Source organism: Halyomorpha halys, unplaced genomic scaffold (assembly GCF_000696795.3).
Source record: "Halyomorpha halys isolate HHAL.00 unplaced genomic scaffold, Hhal_1.1 Scaffold1483.1, whole genome shotgun sequence".
Lineage (NCBI taxonomy): Eukaryota > Metazoa > Arthropoda > Insecta > Hemiptera > Pentatomidae > Halyomorpha > Halyomorpha halys.
This window is the reverse complement of record NW_027112336.1, coordinates 245,558-265,257: the sequence shown is the minus strand read 5'-3', so window position 1 is coordinate 265,257 and position 19,700 is coordinate 245,558. Positions and strand designations below refer to the sequence as shown.

Genomic DNA, 19,700 nt, shown 5'->3' with positions numbered 1-19,700 from the left:
TTTTATTTATTTATTTACTACTTTGTTATTTTTTATATTATAATATTTGTTATATAGGGGAATTTGTTGATAAAATGAAATAAGGGTTGTAAAATGAAGGGGAAAGAAAAAAAAATGAATAAATTGAAAAGCTTGTATTTAGTTTGTAGACTGATATTAACTGTAAAAGAATACTGTAGGAAAAAAAAATGTTATCTTTCTATTATATTGTATCATATAAACAAAATGTAATTTATAAATTTATATATGTCCGATCACGGATTGATCAGTATGCTGTGTAGTGTAGCAACCCGATGTATTTGGGCAGCATGATTGAATAAATTTCTTTCTCTCTCTCCCTTCCTTTATTACGCTTAGCAGAGACAAAATTAAAGTTTGAATATTTCTTTGCCATTTAACGCGCCGAGCCAGATTCATTCAACGGTGTAGGGATGTTCTGAAAAACCAATAAGATAAGCATCACAAAAATAATATTCTGAAAGCTTTGAATGATGTGAATTAAAGAAATCTTTAAAAAAAAGAAATAATCAAATAATCAAATCTAATATAAACCATGTCTTTCCTGCCTTAAACAAAGTCTTCTCTCGCTGATTTAAGAGCATTACGGATCGCAAAAACAATTGCACAGCTCATACAAAGTGGAGGTTCACCAATTGCTGGAAATAAAAAGTTATTAGACATTGAAAATAGAATAAGTAATATTAAATAACAAAAAATATATCACACTGATGTAAATTGAATGCAACAGAAAAAAAAAAACTACAATATTTTATTCAAAAGTGGTAGTAATAATAATCATCTATTCCCTGTTCGGTAGTTTTTCATTTGGATGTTCCTTAATAACGTAGTCAAATCGGTAATTTATGTGCAAGCACAGCCCAGCGACGTGAACACGAATTGTTGAAACCAAATCAAGGCTTTATGCTCTGACTTTATAAATAAGATTTACTTCATAATTATAAGTTGAAATGAAATCATAACTCTTTATTGATTATTTATTTTCTGGTAACCCCCATTGTCTTGCATATGAAAGCAAGTAGAACTAATTAAAGTAGAAATAGGACTTTTTTACTTTCACACTTACGTGGAATATATAGTAAGGGAAAGCATTGCGACAGAGCAAAATTTCGATGGAAATAGATATTTTGAAGTCCTTTTCAGAGCGAAAAACCTAATTTTGCAAAATGATCCGTGTCTGTGAAGAGTCTAGCTCAAACACAAAAAATCGTACAAAAGTGAAATTGCATATTTAAGGTGAGTATATTCCTAGGATTTGACAGCAACATTTTCGCTAAAATCGACGTACCGGAAGTTCTTCTATATAAAATCGATTTTTCACATTTTTTCGATTTTCTCGGTAACGGTTCATACGATTTTGATTAAAATCAATTACTTGCGATGTCAATGTAGAATTAAATGGTCTTTAATATCAGCTTGGTCTTATCCTCATTGAAATAATATGACGGGGCATAAATAACGAATAAAAAAAAAAATCTTCAAGTAAAGGTGCCTCTACACGTTTGCCAAACAATGGCAAATTCGTGCATTATGGAGCAAGCGTGTGGATTGGTTAGTTGGATTGGCTGGTACAAGTAGGCCTCAATTTGCGTCCGACCCGGCGGTTGTCAGTTTTTGGGCACAAATAAATGGGTGCTTGTGCTACATCAAACACATTGTTGTGTTTGTTTTCAATTTGTATTGTTTTAGAAATGTCAAAAGATGAATGTTTGAGGTCTCCGTGTTTTAATCAGTTGAAGAATTTCCCCAATGTTTGGATTCAATAATTATCTCTTGTTTAAGACTATATTTTAAAATTATACCGATTCGGTGTAAGTACATTGTTTTAAATCTTGTTAATTAGCTTTAGAAGTTTATTTTTGATTGAACATAGCAGTAATATATATTTATGGAGACATTATATGTTTAATTAATTAAATTAAAAAGTTTCTGATAAAAATTCTAGAAGGAAGGTGGAATTTATAGGTTATGTAGTTTCATTTTTACGAATTGTCTGATATTTACGTTTCTTTTCATTTCGCCAATCTCCATTCCGTTCCTTTTTATTATGAACGTAGAATAAATCGAAAGTAATGGGCGAAAAAACAAACAGACATGTGGATACCGACGTTAGCTGCTTCCTTTGTTTACCAATAATTTGTACAAGTCTTGGATTTGCGGCAAGTTGCAAATCAACAAACATGTACATCCAGCGTAAAGTACATTTAATTTTGTTTATTTGAAAAAATAAACAGTTCTCATTGCTAGGAATAATATAAAATGTTAAATAATTTTATGAATAACTAAATCTGATTCGAACGGGAAATGCTGAAACTTCCCGATCTTTCCCGACTGCATTACGGCTTCGTTTATCTTTTGTTTAACTGTTGTATTCTTGCCAGAAACAAAATTTATATTTGTTATTCCCGTCTCGAGAAGTCCTAATCTTTTTCCTATCAATTGACTAAAGATTTTTTTTTGTTTTTAAAATTACAAAAAATAGAGATAACTAGATTAATTATTTATTATATGATGGTTTGAGAGAGGTTTATTTTATTATCAACAATTTGCAGGCTAATTGTGCATGTCACATATAACTTTTTTTATAATATATCCTAAATTTAAAAATCTTTTTTTACAAACAAACTTCTCTTTCACCTATATTTATCACTTAAAAACAGAACCTACCTTCAACCTTTGAAGGTTTTAAGAACTTTTGAAGGTAGGTGCTGTTTTTAAGAGATAAATATAGGTAAAAGAGAAATTTATTTGTAAAAACGGATTTTTAAATTTAGGATATATTATAAAAAAGTTATATGTGACATGGGCAAATAGCCTGCAAATTGAGATTTAAAAACAATGACATCAATGTTGAAGGTCTTCTTGAGAATGGCCTGAGGGCCGAAACGTTGGAGAGTTATTAAAGAATAAAGGTTGAGAGTAAAAAAGGATCAAAATTGTGTAAATTGATAATAAAATAGATATAACTTCAACACTAGCCCACCAATCTACACAAAGTTTGGGGACGTATGGAGGCTGGTAACAGAGAATTATGTAATGCGCGCACCGCATTAGAGTTTCCCATTTTATGATTGAATCCACAACTGTCTCAGAACCGGAAAATTAAGACAATTTATGAAAGGCGTGAGGAACAAAATCATCCAGCGGCAACATTTTTGTTCTAAATATTATAATTTTTTCTTTATTATATAAGCTCTCCCATCTATCTCCCTCCGGCAGGCCGTACAAATGTTATAATCGAATTTTAATTCGATTCCGTTGATATGAAGTTGAAATTCGGAACACAAGGAAAGAGGTTTTATTGACTTTGTAATCAATTTAAGAAGTTGATCAGAGGAGTAGGGTCAAGAAAGAAAAATATATAGGTGAGTAAAATTTATTTAAATGTTTATCGACGTTTTGGCCTTCAACAGAGCTAAAAAAGAAAAAGATAGCAAACACAGGACAAGAATAATATTACCGAAGATGTCTAAATACACTCCACTCTAAAAATTACATCGTCTTAATTGAAGGATTGGGTTCTCCCCTTTTGCCAATAAACGATCAAGTTTTTCATGCTCTGTGTTGGATGATTATAGAACGTCGAAAGTATAAGGTAATACTCGAAAAGCCCATCAATTTATAGCTTTAATAACATGGTCAGAGATACGTTTTCAAGAATTTCCGGTTCGTCGTCTAATTTTTTTTTAAAATTGTCTTTATTATTTCTAGAAATTTTATAAGTATGCCCAATTCTAAATATTTTTTTAATAATCTGAATTGGTTAGTTGATTTATTGTTCATTGGTATTAAACTTCTAGTTTAATTTGTTATCTCTCTTCTTTTAACATGGATTAAGACATGGCTGATTTTGATAATCTTAGCACAAACATTTCCTAGAAGTCTGTTAGAGATTCCTAAGTGATCCATTAACCAATTTTTATAAAATTTGGGTTCATGATATCAATAGAACGACATGATTAAAAAAAACAAAATAAAAACGTCTTAATAATATAAGCTGGTACAGGAAAACAGTGCTCAACTTGTGCTGCTCTCAATGTTTTCAATTACAACTTTGAACACGACGAAATAAACTTCAGACCCATGTAGTTGAGCATGTTAAGGCCCAAGGACCTATCATTTTCGTGTGAAGCCAGTGAGGGTTGATTTTTATTTATTTTGTGGAGTTCCCACAGAATAAACCTGGTCCTTTTCACTCTGAATAGAATAGGTTAGTGATCTGGACAGGATTACCTGTGGTAAGTTTAATTCAGCTCCCCCATGATGGCCTAAACCCATTTTGACCTGGCGAGAGTGTACTGTTCGGCAGTAGTTGTGATTACATCTCCTGACTTATGAAATATTTTATAATATATACGCTTACTTACTTCTTCTAACTTATAAATATTTATTATACGTCAGAAGAACTAAATTATAATTCTTAGACTCTGTAACCTGAAAATAGATCGGAAGCATTTATTTATAAGAAATCGTTTAATAGTTAATGTGACTAGAATAATAAATCGTGAGATACTTTTATTTATACCTGAACATGTCAAGTACAATATTGACTATCAACGGACTGCCTGACTGTTATATAAATTAAACAAATAGCATAGTAGTACAGCTCTATCCATCCTTTCCTCATATATATTATACAGCGTCAACAATCTTCCCATAAATTTATATTTGTTAAAGAGGGAAAATAAAGAGAGAAGATGTATTGGGTTTCAAGGATAAAATTATATTTAGATATATGGATAAATAACGGGAAAAAATGAATAAAAAAAAAATATGAAAAAATGATGAAAATGTAGAAACAAAAAAGTAAGTATATCTATAATATTTTTTAAATTTACTATACTATGCCTATATATTAAATATATTATTAGAATTAAAACAATTGTCTAACTAGGTATAAATATGACTTCAAAAGCTTAAATAGTTAGTGATTGTTTTTAAACTGATATCCATAGATTTAAAGCATTTAATATGACTTGTGGCAACACCATACGTACCTGTCTAAAGATAATTTGTTTTCATAATATTTTTCCACAACGGATGGAAATATCGATAAAAAGCATACATGGGTCCATTTCATTTCCAGTTGGTGTGTTAGACTCATAAATAGAAAAAATCAAAACAAGAGGATAACTTTAATGATTTTTCCCCAATTTATTTATACCAGATAACCTAATAACACACACAAATATAAAGAAATTATTTAGATAAAATACATCAATATAACTTCAAACACATACCCCAATGTGCTTGAGGGAAGTGAAAAATCCCTGTCGAAGTCGCGGGTAATTTATTTTGAAACGAACGGCTGGGAATCGGTCACCTCCGGTGTTTCTCGGCTCCGTTCGGGACCATCAGTATACACTCGTCAGGAAAAAATTGGCTTCGGCCATTTTGGGGAAGCTGAAGTAAAATTCTATCCAAAATTTAACAAATAGCCATCATTTTCAATAAACATGTCTGTACTTCCATCCACCATAGATTTAAATAATACTCCAGTCCTTTTTGCCAAAACAGTTAAATACTTTAGGCCTGCATGTCACTTTAGTCAGCAAACTATTAAGTCACTTAAGACTGCAAACTATTAAGAGTCACTTTAAACACCACATCAATTCGAAATTGGAAAATTGTATATCAAATGTATCCATACTTTAATCAAAAATGAAAATTATCCAGTAGAAATAAATTGATACAATATAAAGCGGTACTAAGACCCATCATAACTTATGCCTGCCCCATATGGAGCTTTAATAAGTTCAACAAATATAAAATAAATACAAGTATTTAAAAAAAAAATGCCTCAGAATCATTAATAACTATCTATATTATACTAGAATATCTAAAATGCACACTGAATTAAATATAGACACCTTACAGGATATCATATATAAACTGACACAGAATTTCATCCAGTCCAGCCCCAACTCATTAAACCCTCTATTCAGAGAAATAGGAAATTACACTAAAACTACAACTTGAAAATATAAACAACAGAACTAAACATATATTATGTAAACATATAAAAGTTGATTTCCAGAAAAAAAAAGTTTGAATAAGTTACTTTGTAATTAAAATTGGGGAGTAAGAGGAACAAACAAAATAAAAATGAGAAACATATTTAAGAGAATCTTGATAGTCATTTTGACATTATTCCTTTAAAATATTTCCAAAAAATTAGGCTAAACAATCAACAATTTTATACAATACTACTTTAAGGATTATCTTGTATTTTAGGGGTTAGTATCCTTAAAACATACTGATTATTTTTATCTACATTGTCACTAATACCAATTATATAAGTTATAGGATTTAATATTCTTTTGATGAATTTACCCCCAAAATAATTCACTTTTTCACTGTATTGGAGGCCAGAGTGGACTATGCCACACTTACATGAAAATTTAGTTTAAAATATAAAAGAAATGTATGCCATGTCTAGATTTTATTAATTTCAAAACTATTCAGGAGATATGTCCAGTTGAACCCACAAAATCACAAATGAGTGTGTCATATCATAAATTCCATATACTATATATTTGGTACTATAGGTACTTATTTATACGGAAATGGAGTATGCATCCTAAAAAAAAGTTGATTAGTTTAGAAAACTAAATGTTGGGCAAACAAATATTCAGTATAGTATTGATCTCAAGTGGCTTTTGGTCACTATACAATTGTTAACTGCTAACTAAAATGTAAGGATTCACTTCTTCAAACTGGTCTAAAGCAGTTTGAGAAAAATTACATTAAAATCATATTGGTCTTAAAATTACAGCTGGAGAGTATAATATTGTCACAAGATATGACTACAAGAGTAAGGTTTTTTATGGAAACATGAACTACAAATACACTAGGAAGTAACTAGTTATTGGTTATAATTGTTGTTTTTAAATGTTTATTAAATATACCAGCAAAATTAAATTTATTAATAGTATTGTTGGGATAATTAAAATATTTTAATGTAGTTGAAAATTCAGGTCAAAATAGTTAGGAACTTTAAAATGTTACTCTCTTCCATATGACAATATTGCCCGACCTACATATAGCGTAGTTACCCCTTTATGGAAAAATGGGAAATAGTAAAACATGACAAATAAGTAATTTAATAGATATGTTCTTCATAACATAATATATCAAATCTAATATTTTATATAAACTAACAAATAGTTTTTTTTCCAACTTACCATGAATTCAAGTTGTGTTGCAAATAAGATCAATGTTCAGAAAAATACAAAATCCAATTACACAAATTAAACACGACAGATGCAATGACCGTACTGTCAGAAGCATAACCAGTTGGAACAGCTTTGCCTTTATTGAACATTGTTACCATTTGCTAAGAAAACATGTTTTAGAACAGAAAGAAATGTTTAAGAACCCAAAGCACGTGGTGGTGGTATTCTCCACTATTGTGTGCACCACTCTCTTTACATTCTTTCTCCATAACCCAAGGCTATTGGTCACATATTGAAAGAAGCATGGTTATAATATCTTTATTTGTTAATAAAGGTTGATTATTTCCTTTAATTTCCTAAAAAAGGAGCTGGATGAGAAATTTCTTTTCATTAATCATGGCTCTAAAATAAAATTGGAAAGGAGCGCCTGAAATGAGATGACTTTCCTATTACTATGGAATTTGGTTATTGTCACCAACATCAGTGACAGGTGTGGATTGATATTCAAAAAAAAAAATTGAGAAGAAGTTTACTATTTTACCCTGAACATTTTTAGTTCTTTATAATTTTGGCCAGCTAGGTTTCAGTTAGTGTACTAATTTACAAGATACAATTACTACTTACTACTAACAATTTTTAATTAATACATCAGTTAAGCTGTAGGTAATTAATATAGCTCCTTACAGGGTCAGCTCAGTGGTGATGAGATGTTTTACATGCAACCGTGTCCGGTATTATGCAAAGAATATTATTGTATTCAATTTCTCAAACTCTTCTGGTTAGAATTTCCGTTCGCAACAATTTACATTCAACCATAAGTAACTCACCATATCTTATAACCAACATTATTCAAATTTAAATAAATTTCAATTACTTTGAAAAATATTCAGCAGAAATTTCTTTTTTACTATACTATTCTTTTAAAAAACAAAGTTCCTAGAGATTTTTTCAACAGCTTATTTTATGAATTTTAAAAAATTGGGTGATATCAAACCTTCAATTGACAAAAAATATTAGATACCATGTTTTATGACCAGGTGCATCAATTTATAAAATATTTAAAAAAGTAAATAATACTAATTCTCTGTCATCTTTTATTAATGTCATAACATTTGGTAATAATTTTTTCAATAATTTTTTTAATAATTTAATAGTAATACTTTTTTCCAGGTATATCTTAAAGAATGCAACAACTCCCTTCATTGTCTAAACAAACAAATAGTAATAATGGAAAATTTCTGATTGACTGTGTATATCAATGATTGAAATATGGTCCGGGTGCGGTCAAAAAAACTCAAATAGTAAATGGGTATACTATTTTTATTTGAGCCAATGTTTCACCCCATGTTGCAGAGCTTCGTCAGGGCTAAAAAGGATACAAGCACTTGAAATAGTTATAAAAAAAAAATAAATGGAAAATAACAGGGGTATACAATGAAGTAAAATTTAATAAGACAAATTAAAGGTTATAAACAGTAAATGAAAACGGTAATAGTAACAGAAAGATAAAAGATAAAATAAGAGAAGAAATATAAAAGAAAGTACAAATTAAGAGATGAAAAGAGAAAAAATAAAACCAAATGAGAATTAATGAGACAGAATTCATAGCTGTTTTGTCAAAGTCAAAGTCAGAGTGAGCCATTTGTATTGGGAGGAGTGGGGATAATAATAATATACTTAAACTTTAATCATAAGAACCTTATCAAGACCTAGAGGCGAATAGAGTATCAGCACTATTTACATCGTCATCATTTGTTTTTAAATATATTTTTATTCCATAAATATAAAATGTACAATATTTACTATATTGCTTTGGGACGACCCCTTTAAAAAAAACATTATTGAATTAAAACAAAATACATAACATTGAATAGAATAAAATACAGATCATTGAGTAACATAAAATACATATCATTGGTTTATGTTTGTATCAATAAATGTTTTATTCTTTTGTGTTTATATCTACGGATTGTAGTTTTAGAGTAATTTCCTACTTCTGTGATTAGAGGATTTAATGAGTTGGGGCAAGACTGGAAGGAATTATGTTTCAGTTTATATATGTAATCCTGAATGGTGTCTATATTTAATTCAGTGTGCATTTTAGATATTCTTGTGTAATATGGATAGTTATTAATGATTCTGAGGCATTTGTTTTGAAATACTTATATTTTTTTTTATATTGGTTGATCTAGCAAAACTCCATATAGGGGTATGCCTAAGTTAAGATGGTTCTTAGTAGCGCTTAATATATTAGCAATTTATTTCTATTGGATAATTTTGATTTTTTATTGAAGTATGGATACATTTAGTACAGAATCTTTCTTGCGTTTTCCAATTTCGAATTAAGGTGGTGGTTAAATAATAGTTTGCTGCCTAAAGTGACTCCTAAGTATTTAACTAGCATGTCGTCATAAAACTCACCTGAACATTGCATAATGGATTCTATTTTTGGGATGGGTTTGCTCAGAGGCCATAGAGTTGAGTCAGTGTCAAAATGTTGTTTTGACTGACTAACAGGCCTCTCCAATAGAGGACCACTGCTTCGGTACTTCTGCACATCACCTGGAGCCACTGACACTACAAACTGCAACATAAGGAAGAAGGGAAATATTAAAACAATAATCCCCTACACATGATTTTAGATTAATACACTGTGTCACCTTGTAAAACAATGATAGGGCTAGAACTTTACGGAACTCAGGGCTTGCATTAGCTAAGATATGGTTTGGGATGAGTTCTGATTCTAGGATAAACAGTGCACCTTTCAGAGTTTCCTCATCAAGTAGCTTTTTGCCTGGAAGATATTATTATATTCTTGAAATATAATTATCCTGGTAAACTTTAAAGGAATCTGGTTTTGGCAAATTTGGGGTGGTTATAAAAACTGACTTGTATCAAAAATGAATATGGAGTGTTAATACGAACGTTTCAGTCTAATAAATTAAGTATAAATTAGAGGTAAGTAAAAACAAAAAGAGAAATTTAAAGAACTGGTGAAAATTAAACCACAAGATTTCTAAAATCATTGAAAAAAAGAAAAATAATGATTTCGTTTGACACTAAATCAATAAATATACATCTTCAGAGGTATTTAAATGCACCCATGGTAAGATGTTAAAATAATGAAAAAATAATTAAATTTTAATATAAAAGAAAATAAATAAAAAGTTTATTTTTGGTTAATGCTTCTCCGGAAATCACTAAACCTGCTAAACCTATACCTGAACTTATTGAAGAAGAAATAAAAAAAAATTGAAATGAGATTTTAGATTATTAGATTAGGTTTTTCAAAATATCACACTGAAATAGATAGAAATGGAATGACAATTTTTATAGTTGTGTTGGCCATAAAAACTCTAATCTTTTGAAGAATGAGTCTTCAAAATCAAATAATGTTTTGTATCCAAATATTTTTGTAAATCATTACTTTTCACCATATATGTCAGATTTCTTCTACTATTACTAAATTTGATGATTGTTTAAAATATACATATACAAAAACTAAATAAATTCTCACCTTTCAGATATTCTTTAGTTTTGTCAGCATGTATCTATAGTAGAAATATTATTATAATCAATAGTCGATCATCATATACAAATGCTAAAGTATATTATCTCTTAATTTATGTACACTAAAACAACAAATTATGATCTTCAGTTTACATAAAAAATTAAATTATGTCTTATGATTAATTAGTATGCTGTCTATGTAGCTACCCAATATATCGTGCAACATTGGCACTATTTTGGCAGCGGAAAGGCTGGATGAACTGATGTGACAGTTACAATACATGCTCCACATTCTCCCTCCAGACACATGAACTTAGTTCCCTTCTAGAACGCGTGATCTATGATAAATGTGTTCAAAGATTTGTCCGCTGGTATATTAGCTGGAAACATTTTAAAATTAAACTCAATTTGTAAACGACTAACCTGAGATCCTCATACAAGACGGAAACTCCACGTCGATTTCGAATATTACAGCACTTACTAGACAAACGGTCTAAACTTCCAATTCATTAAAAATATTGATCTACATGACAATTATAAGGCATACGGGGTTGAGCTTTGGGGTTCCACCAAACCTTTGAATTCTTCTCGTATCCAGTCGTTATAATCCAAAATCCTAAATGCTCCTTACTTTGTCACAAATAAAATCATACATAAAGACTTAGATGTTTCATATGTAACCGATGTAGCCCGAACCAGATATCATTCCTTCCCTAATAAACTCCCTCACTAGCAATCTTAACGAATTGAAGTTTTTTGTCGGTGTTAAGTTCGAAATACTGGTTAACTGTTACCAGTTAAAACCGTTCACATCTCGAAAAGTATACCATTAAACAGTTCCAAAAATATGTGTAGCTGGCTGGACATATCCACCACTCAATCTCTAGGCTTCTGCGGCCCAGCTATGGTTCTTAACAATCATAACTACCTTAATATAACTTAAGATAGTGTTCTTAAATATATCAGTTAAGCTGTGGGTAATTAATATAGGACCTTACAGGGTCAGCTCAGTCGTGGTGTTTTACATGCAACCGTGTCCAATATTATGCAAAGAATATTATTGTATTCAATTTCTCTAACACTTCTGGTTAGAATTTCCGTACGAAAAACGAAAGTTATATAGAAATTAACTATCTAGTTTGATTATTAATTGACCTTCAAATCACATGAATGCAATTATAGAGACTTGTTTAATGAATATAAATTACTTAAACTAAAAACATCCGGAATTAAAATGAAAAAAAAAATATTATGTATATAAATAAATGAAAACAAAAATAGTTAACAACTATTATTTGACGTTTCGCCCCACTTGTAGAGCTACATCAGGGCTGTTCCTAGTTGATAGACTCACTAGAGGAAGATAAGGACGTGAGAATGGCGATTTCAATGAATTTTTTTTTCTTGATACTAGGTCGAAAAATAGGAAAATGTCCAAGGGTTCATACCAATGCCACCAACTAGCCTAGAAAAAAATGTTTTATATAATTGAGAAAATTTTTTGTATTAATATATTCTGGCATTCTTTTCATAAAAAATAAAAATAAGAAAAATATATTTGGCAGATACATATGATATTTGGTACACAATCGAAAGTTCAACCGAATCGTGTGGAGTGGGCTACGTGAAATTTTTTTAAAAATGAAAATTCGTATTTAAGGGATTTTAAGAAGTTGCCTTGCTTTTTCTTTAAAAAAATAAATTTTAGCCTACTCAACAGGAAGTGACATTTGGTTTTTTAATGATTAATAATTAATTTTAACTCATTCAATGCAACTGAAAATATATCTTTATTCTTTTGCGCCTAAAAACAAATCGATAGGTATATTATTACCCCACTATGCCATTAGAGCTAAGCATTGTAATTTGAATAGACTTACTTTGCAAAATGAGATAAAATATTTTTTAGGGTGAAAGTAAAACGATATTCGTTTTCCGCTGCCCGAAAAACCTATGAATTTTTATTGTAGTGGAAAACAATTTTTTTTGCTCCAAATTTTCGCCTTATCACAATAATGTTTCGATATTTATTTGTTTTTTTTTCTCTCAAAATTGCGAAAACTTCAACACGACCCCACCAATCTAGACAAAACTTAGGTTTGGGGTCATATATAAGGCATGAAATGAAACAAAACGGATTTTCAAAAACTAATTAGAAGCGGAGACAAAAATTAAGACTTTTTCTTTGTTTGAGACTACTTTTTCTCCCTAATTTGGCATAAATAAAATATGTTAAGATATTGACATACTTTGGAAGAGTAGAAATTCAGCTTTACAACGGTTGTAATAATAGGCGTATTCATGATGTTTTCTTAAATTTAAAATCTTTTACCATGTTAAATGTTATAAGTATAACATTGTGAGCAGCCCTATTTACAGTCCTGTTAAATGCTAAATGCATATGAGTTCCCAGTGGATTTCCTGAGTAACTTGTTTTATAACCTTTCCTTCTAAAACTTCATGTTATTATTTACTTCAGAGTTTTGAGTTAAGTAATTTATTACAATATACCTAAATCGAATAACAGGTGGAAGCTATGTGAAAGTTTGGCCTCTAAGTGCCTTGTAGATTTTCTAACTTGTGAGGAAGGGAATCAAGATGAGCTAATTGAGAATTGTCATTACATTATTATTATTGCCATACATTGCTTTATTAATTATAAAAACATCCAAAACAATAATAACACAAACTACGAGCAAGTAATCTAACACAACAAACAAAATGGTGATGAACTCAGCTGGTCTGTTGCGTAACGCCATCCTCCATTTAACAGACCTAGTAACAGACTCTTAACCATGTTATATGTAATATCGTTTAAACATGGTAAAAGAAGGAAATATTTCTAGTTTTTCCATTTAACACACTTTAACATGTTAAACTAAAGATCATGAATACATCTTATGATGGATTTGGATAAAAGTGGAATTATTAATTATATTCGTAAACACGGGACATCGGTAGGAAAAAATCTAATGCGTTGCCCACATCACACAACTTTGAATTACTAAGTTACTTATGTTCCCAAGTTGAGTTTAGGCAGATTAGTGGAAGTGTTGAAGTTATCGCTATTTTTACGATTTAAATATAAAAAAAAAATAATGAACAGAGAAGGTGAAAAGTTTTATTTTTGTATAGCTATAAAAATTCATATTTTAAGGTTTCTCAAGATGGGAATAACAAATAAAAAAAAAATTTCTGTCAAGAATACAACAGTTTAATGAAGCCCTCATGTAAGTCGTTTGTATTTCTCCTTTAAATTCTTCGGATTTAAAATTTTTCCTTTAATTACTCATAAAATTCATTAATATTTTGTATTTGTACATCGTTTATTGTTTCTAACTTCTATTATAGTTACATATATTTTCTTTCTCTCAATTTTATTTTTCTTTCCATAATTTTAATTTTTAAATTATTAATAACTAATACATTTACATTTCTTTACATCATATAACTTCATTTTTATTTTATCTCCTTAATTATGTTATTTTACCTACTTATTCAATTACCTATGTATACATTTTATTTTCCACTTCTCTCATCACTTTATTTTATTAATTCCATTCTGTAAAATTATTTACTTTATGTCATTCTGTTTTTATTTTCTATATTCATTGTTTGATATCTTATTCTGTTCTTAGACATGTTGAAAGCTAGAAATTCTAACCGAAACGTTGGCACGATTAAATAAGTTACGTCAACTTATTAGTGTTTTATTTTGACCGCACCTCCAACCATCTTCTCCTCGTATTATTTGTAACAATTAGAATTGGTAATTGTCAATAAATAAACAAAATTAAAGTTATTTAAGAGGAAGATTTTTTGAAAATTCGACATTTAAACCCTATTACACTATTTCAATGATGATAAGACCTAATTGGTATTAATCACAACCTAATTGCTAATTGATTAACCGAGTTTCATAAAAATTGTTCGAGCAGTTTTGGAGATAATAAAAAAAATGTGAAAAATCACAATTATAAAGTGGTACTTTCGGAGGGTCCGTACATCTCAGGCCCATACCCACTCAAAACATGCGATTTCAGAGTCATACGACTTTTCTTTTTTTATCTAGGCTGTTCACACACACACACACACACACACACACTCACACACACACTATATTGCGAGAGTTAATTATTTCGATCCAGTGGACCTCAAGACGTGGATATCCGTCGAAAACTGGAATTTGAAAATTCGCACGATCGTAATCTTTTTCCTTACAACATATTTCATATATAGGTAAAAGAAAAAAAATATACTTAAAAAATCCAATACTTAGATGAAAATTCGGGTTTAATGGTTTCAGAGGACACTAAAAATGAATCTCATTTGATTCTTTTGGTTTTTTGTAATGTTGTATACATTTAAACTAATTTAATTCATTCAAAAATATTTTCTTCTTGTCCTGCGCGCATACCAAATAGATTAGTATAAACAAAAAAACAACACATTAATTACATGGAAAGCTAAACCAAAATACATTTATATAAAAATTTTCCAAAATTATATAAACAAATTTTCTTTTCGGCCTTATTGGCAGTAATCCTCGGACATGTGCCTAAAATTGTTCGGCCTAGTGTCACCAAAAAAAGTGTTATATCCTTGTTAGTAATATAACTGCGAGTCTACTCATTCCCTAGAAATATTATTGCTATTGGGCTGTTATTAGTATCATGTTTATGGTACGTAGAGAATAATCAGGGTTTTTGAACCAAGGCCTTATAGAGTTTAATTACTAGTGGGATTGACTGCCGTAATGACAGATTTTACGAAACAAAAAGCCAGGAAGTTCCTTTTTTTTTTTCATATTGACCATGTTCAGTACAACAATATATCACCGATCTGATTTCTGAAAGAATCACATACAAAAGAAAGTTGTTGTTTTACTATAAATTTATAGTATTTCCATTACCGTTGCCTTATGTGTATGAACATGAGCAAGATATATTTTGCCTCTCCCCGTCAATATTTCAGGATGCGGCCCCCGACACATATTTCAGAGCCGTTTACTTGAAAACTACTCATAAAAGATTTGAATAAATAATTTAGGTTAATAATTATAATTCCAAAATAATGTTATTTAATATATCTGTCTTTTTATTTATTTATTTAATATCAGATCGGCCTGGTGGGCCTAACATGGTTGTTAATGTAAGAGGTAAAATTTTTTTTTAACAATTGATTACTATGTATATTGTTACTGATTCACTATGTATATTGTTACTGATTCACTTTTTATATTGTTACTGATTCACTTTGTATATTGTTACTGATTCACTTTGTATATTGTTACTGATCCACTATGTATATTGTTACTCTCTGGTTCCAAAGGAAATTCGCACTGAGGTTTACCAATATTTGCTTAGTCAACACTCTGGGTTATTAAACGCCATAAAGAAATGCTACATGTAAGACGTTGGCTTTTAGTGGATCAGAAGATTGTATTGTTATATTTATTGATTCTAATAATACATTTAGGAATATTACAACATATAACATGGTCATTATTCGTAGAATCAAATTATTTACAAGAAATATAAATTTCAATGAATGATATTTACCTGATGACTGTAGTAGTTCTCGATGCGGAAGCTAGGTAGCGTAGCGCCAGTATGTAATGAACATGATCGGTGACCAACTGATAGTAGCTTGGTTGCTACATAGTAATTTGTAAGCAACAACTTTTTTCATTGAATTTGTCAAAATTTATTTATGAGAAATGTTGTCAGCTCCGGTATAAACGTGGCTTTAACGTTACTAGGCAATTGTTTCCAAATTTGTTGGCAAGGGGCTTTCTAGAAAGTGTTTTTAGGAATCACAAAAAAAAAATAATAATAAATAAATAATAATAATAATGGTAGATAAATGTGGACTTTTTACAAGGCTCTATATTTCAAACAATTTCCTAATATAATATTTCGTAGTTAAGGTCAATAAAGACAGAAACCTCACAGTTTTACATCGAATTCATACAATCGTCAACAAACAACGATGTCTGTTAAGAAAAAAAAATTTCGGGTTCAAGTAGTAATAAAAACCGAACATTTTAGGGAGGGAGTAATAAAAGAAATAAATAAAAAAATAAAATTATTTTTTCAGAGAAAGCGTTAGCAGACTGTTTGAAATGGCTTTATCATGGGAACACGTAGACAATTTTAAATAACATTCCTAAGTCAATGTATTCGTGATGAGTTTCATAAAATAATACGTCCGGCTCGTACACAAACAACTTGTTTTACTCCGCTTTGAAGAGCATGTGTTGCCTACCATATGTGGCCTTTACTGTTCAGATCAAAGGAAGCGATAAGCAATAGTCGCTTCGCCTGCATTGTTGAAGCAAGAACAATATAACCGTGATTTGTCTTTGGAATGATTATGATTAATTCTTGCATTGGCTGAGGTATATATTTTTTAGAACTTTAGATGAATTTAATATAACTCATTGACAACCTTTCGTTTCTATGAATGTTTCGTTCAAATGGTTACTTTCACTTACCTATAAATAAAGTATATTGTAAGTGGAAGTATTGCGATCGTACAAAATTTCGAATTCCAGTTTTCGAAGGAAATGTGTTTTGAGATCCAAGGAGTCACAAACAATCAAGTCTCTTAAAATGGTCGACACAAAGCGATTATCATATTTTTCTTGCATTGCAAAACTTTCTTGGTAATAAGAAATTTGCATCAAGAGAAAATTGGTTACTAGAGTTTTTCGGCAATAGGGATGATTTCTATGAGAGAGGCATTATGAAGCTACCTTTAAAATTGCACCAAATTATAGAATAAAACGGTGCATATTTGACCCAATCGGAGTATTCGAAACATGTTAGATAAAGTCTTGGATTTCACGTAAAAATAATGGATTTATTTTACCAATTACATTCAATTTTGGAAGAAGATAGTTGACCGTATGAAGTAGATTATAGATTGAAACTGAATCAGTTGTCATCTTTGTTTCAGTCAGACAGACTTGACGAAATTCTACAAAGTTTGGTGAAACGTTGGTTAATAATAATTAGTTCAAAAGTCTTCTATCTTGATACCTTTATTGACCGCCACCCGGACAATCTTCCTACAATCTACGTATAATTTTGTTTACTTAAAAAAATTACCCGTCTCCCATTATTACTAGCTTTGGGGCTCCACTAAACCATCAAATTCCTCCAGAATCCAATCCTTACAGTCAAAAATCCTTAATGCTCCTTACTTTGTCACAAATCAAGTCATCCATCAGGACCTCAATGTTCCATATGTTGCCGATTTGGCCAGAACCAGATACCGTTCCTTCCATAATAAACTTCTAAACCACCCAAATCCACTTGTTTCTAACCTGGCTTCTCCTCCATTACCTAATAATCCTCCTAGGCGTTTGAAAAGAAGATGGTCTCGAGATCTTCTCCAGAAATGTTATTGGAGTTCTATCAGTGGGTAGATTCTCCACATGTTTGTATCATGTCACTATGTCACCTACATCAAATTTACTTGTTGTATATATGTGTATACAGTTGTAAATAACTATAAATAAATTATTAAAAAAAAAAAAAGGACTTTTTTCATTTCACTTAACCTATATATGAGCGTTTCACTTTGTAGGTTGATTTAACTCCATAAAGTCATTCTTTATATGTTGAAAATATATTTAATAATAATTTTGCATTGAATAAGTGGTTAAGGGAAGAATGTACATTTTAGTAAATTGTATTATTTTTGCATTTCTGTCGTGTTTTTGCAAAAGAGATATATTATTCAATGTACTTTTCTTGAAATTGTTGTTATATGATTAGGCCAATTTGTTAACTGAAAGGCTCATTTGGAAAATTAGTACGAGAAAGTATTGCCAAAATGAATAATATGAGAAACTAACAGACCTGGTAATGCTTCTCTATTGCTGTATGTATATGAGGATGTATATACATTAATTAAAAGCTTTTGAAACTTTGTTATCAATTAATACATAGATGAAATGATAAAAGTCAGATGTTACTATAGTTACAGTAACTTAAGCTAACTTCGCAGTATAATCGTTAACTATTGTTCGATTTCATTAATCTTTTCTTATTCTCTTAGACAATTTGATTATCTATGATATTGTCATGTATATACTACATAAATATGAATAGTTTTTATATAACATTGCTTCAATATTAGTACTATACTGAAACAATTCAAAATGACTGACCTATAATAAGTGTGCTAAAAGATTTTTTAGGAGTGAAACAAAGTTATTGAAACCTCAAGAAACCCTTATGTTCAGTAGTCAATAACTTCCATTCAATTTTCGCGCCGTTGCTCCAACGCCTTCGAAATTCTGCGAACCACGTTATTCAGTTTCAATAATAAAGACGCCTGGTCACTAGAGGTTTGATTCGCACTGCTGTCTTGGAAGCCCACCGGAAAGTTCCAACTGCTCAGGCAGTCACCAAAAATCGCCTCAACCTCGCCTTCACAATAGACGCCGGTGTACGCCCAGCAGATAAAGGTCTAGAAGCTCCTAGAATACCACGCCGCTTCAATCTGTAAGTCCCCTCATTAAATACCTGTTATGATTGATCCAGTTGTTGTAACAACTGTTATCTGTTCTAACCTAATTAGTAACATATGTTTGCACTTTTACCATTTCTGTAATCTTTATATTTCTGTTCTACGTTTATTGTGAATAAGAAAGCCTAATTCGCAAAGGTTTTACTACAATTTATTATTCACAATGGATACATTTTTGAGACCCGAAAAGTTCGACGGTAATTCACACTCACCTACTGCTACCCAAGAATGGAGCTACTGGCTGAAGCCATTTGAAAACTTTATCGCATCGTTTGAAGAGGTGAACGAACAAGGTAAGTTACGGTTGCTAACTAACTTCATTTCGCATTCTGTGTACCTCTTGATTGCCGATAAGACCACATATGAAACTGCTATTGAAGTACTAAAAGCTACGTACGTTAAACCAATAAATGAAATATTTGCAAGACACAAACTCGCCTCTCGTAAGCAGTCTCC

The 19,700-nt window shown here is 30.4% G+C and overlaps 2 long non-coding RNA genes across 2 annotated transcripts; both read right to left on the bottom strand.

Moving 5' to 3' along the window:
* Positions 1-254: 254 nt before the first annotated feature.
* Positions 255-11,834, bottom strand: LOC106689823 (uncharacterized). Its single transcript, XR_010844176.1, has 6 exons — positions 11,702-11,834; positions 10,711-10,744; positions 9,854-9,987; positions 9,615-9,777; positions 553-656; positions 255-436 (listed from the first exon to the last, which is right to left on the bottom strand). It is a non-coding gene; the product is annotated as an uncharacterized lncRNA (long non-coding RNA).
* A 195-nt stretch (positions 11,835-12,029) lies between these two features.
* On the bottom strand, positions 12,030-19,691 carry LOC136796455 (uncharacterized). The gene is made up of 3 exons (XR_010844177.1): positions 18,883-19,691; positions 16,265-16,498; positions 12,030-12,168 (listed from the first exon to the last, which is right to left on the bottom strand). It is a non-coding gene; the product is annotated as an uncharacterized lncRNA (long non-coding RNA).
* Between the last annotated feature and the right edge of the window lie 9 nt (positions 19,692-19,700).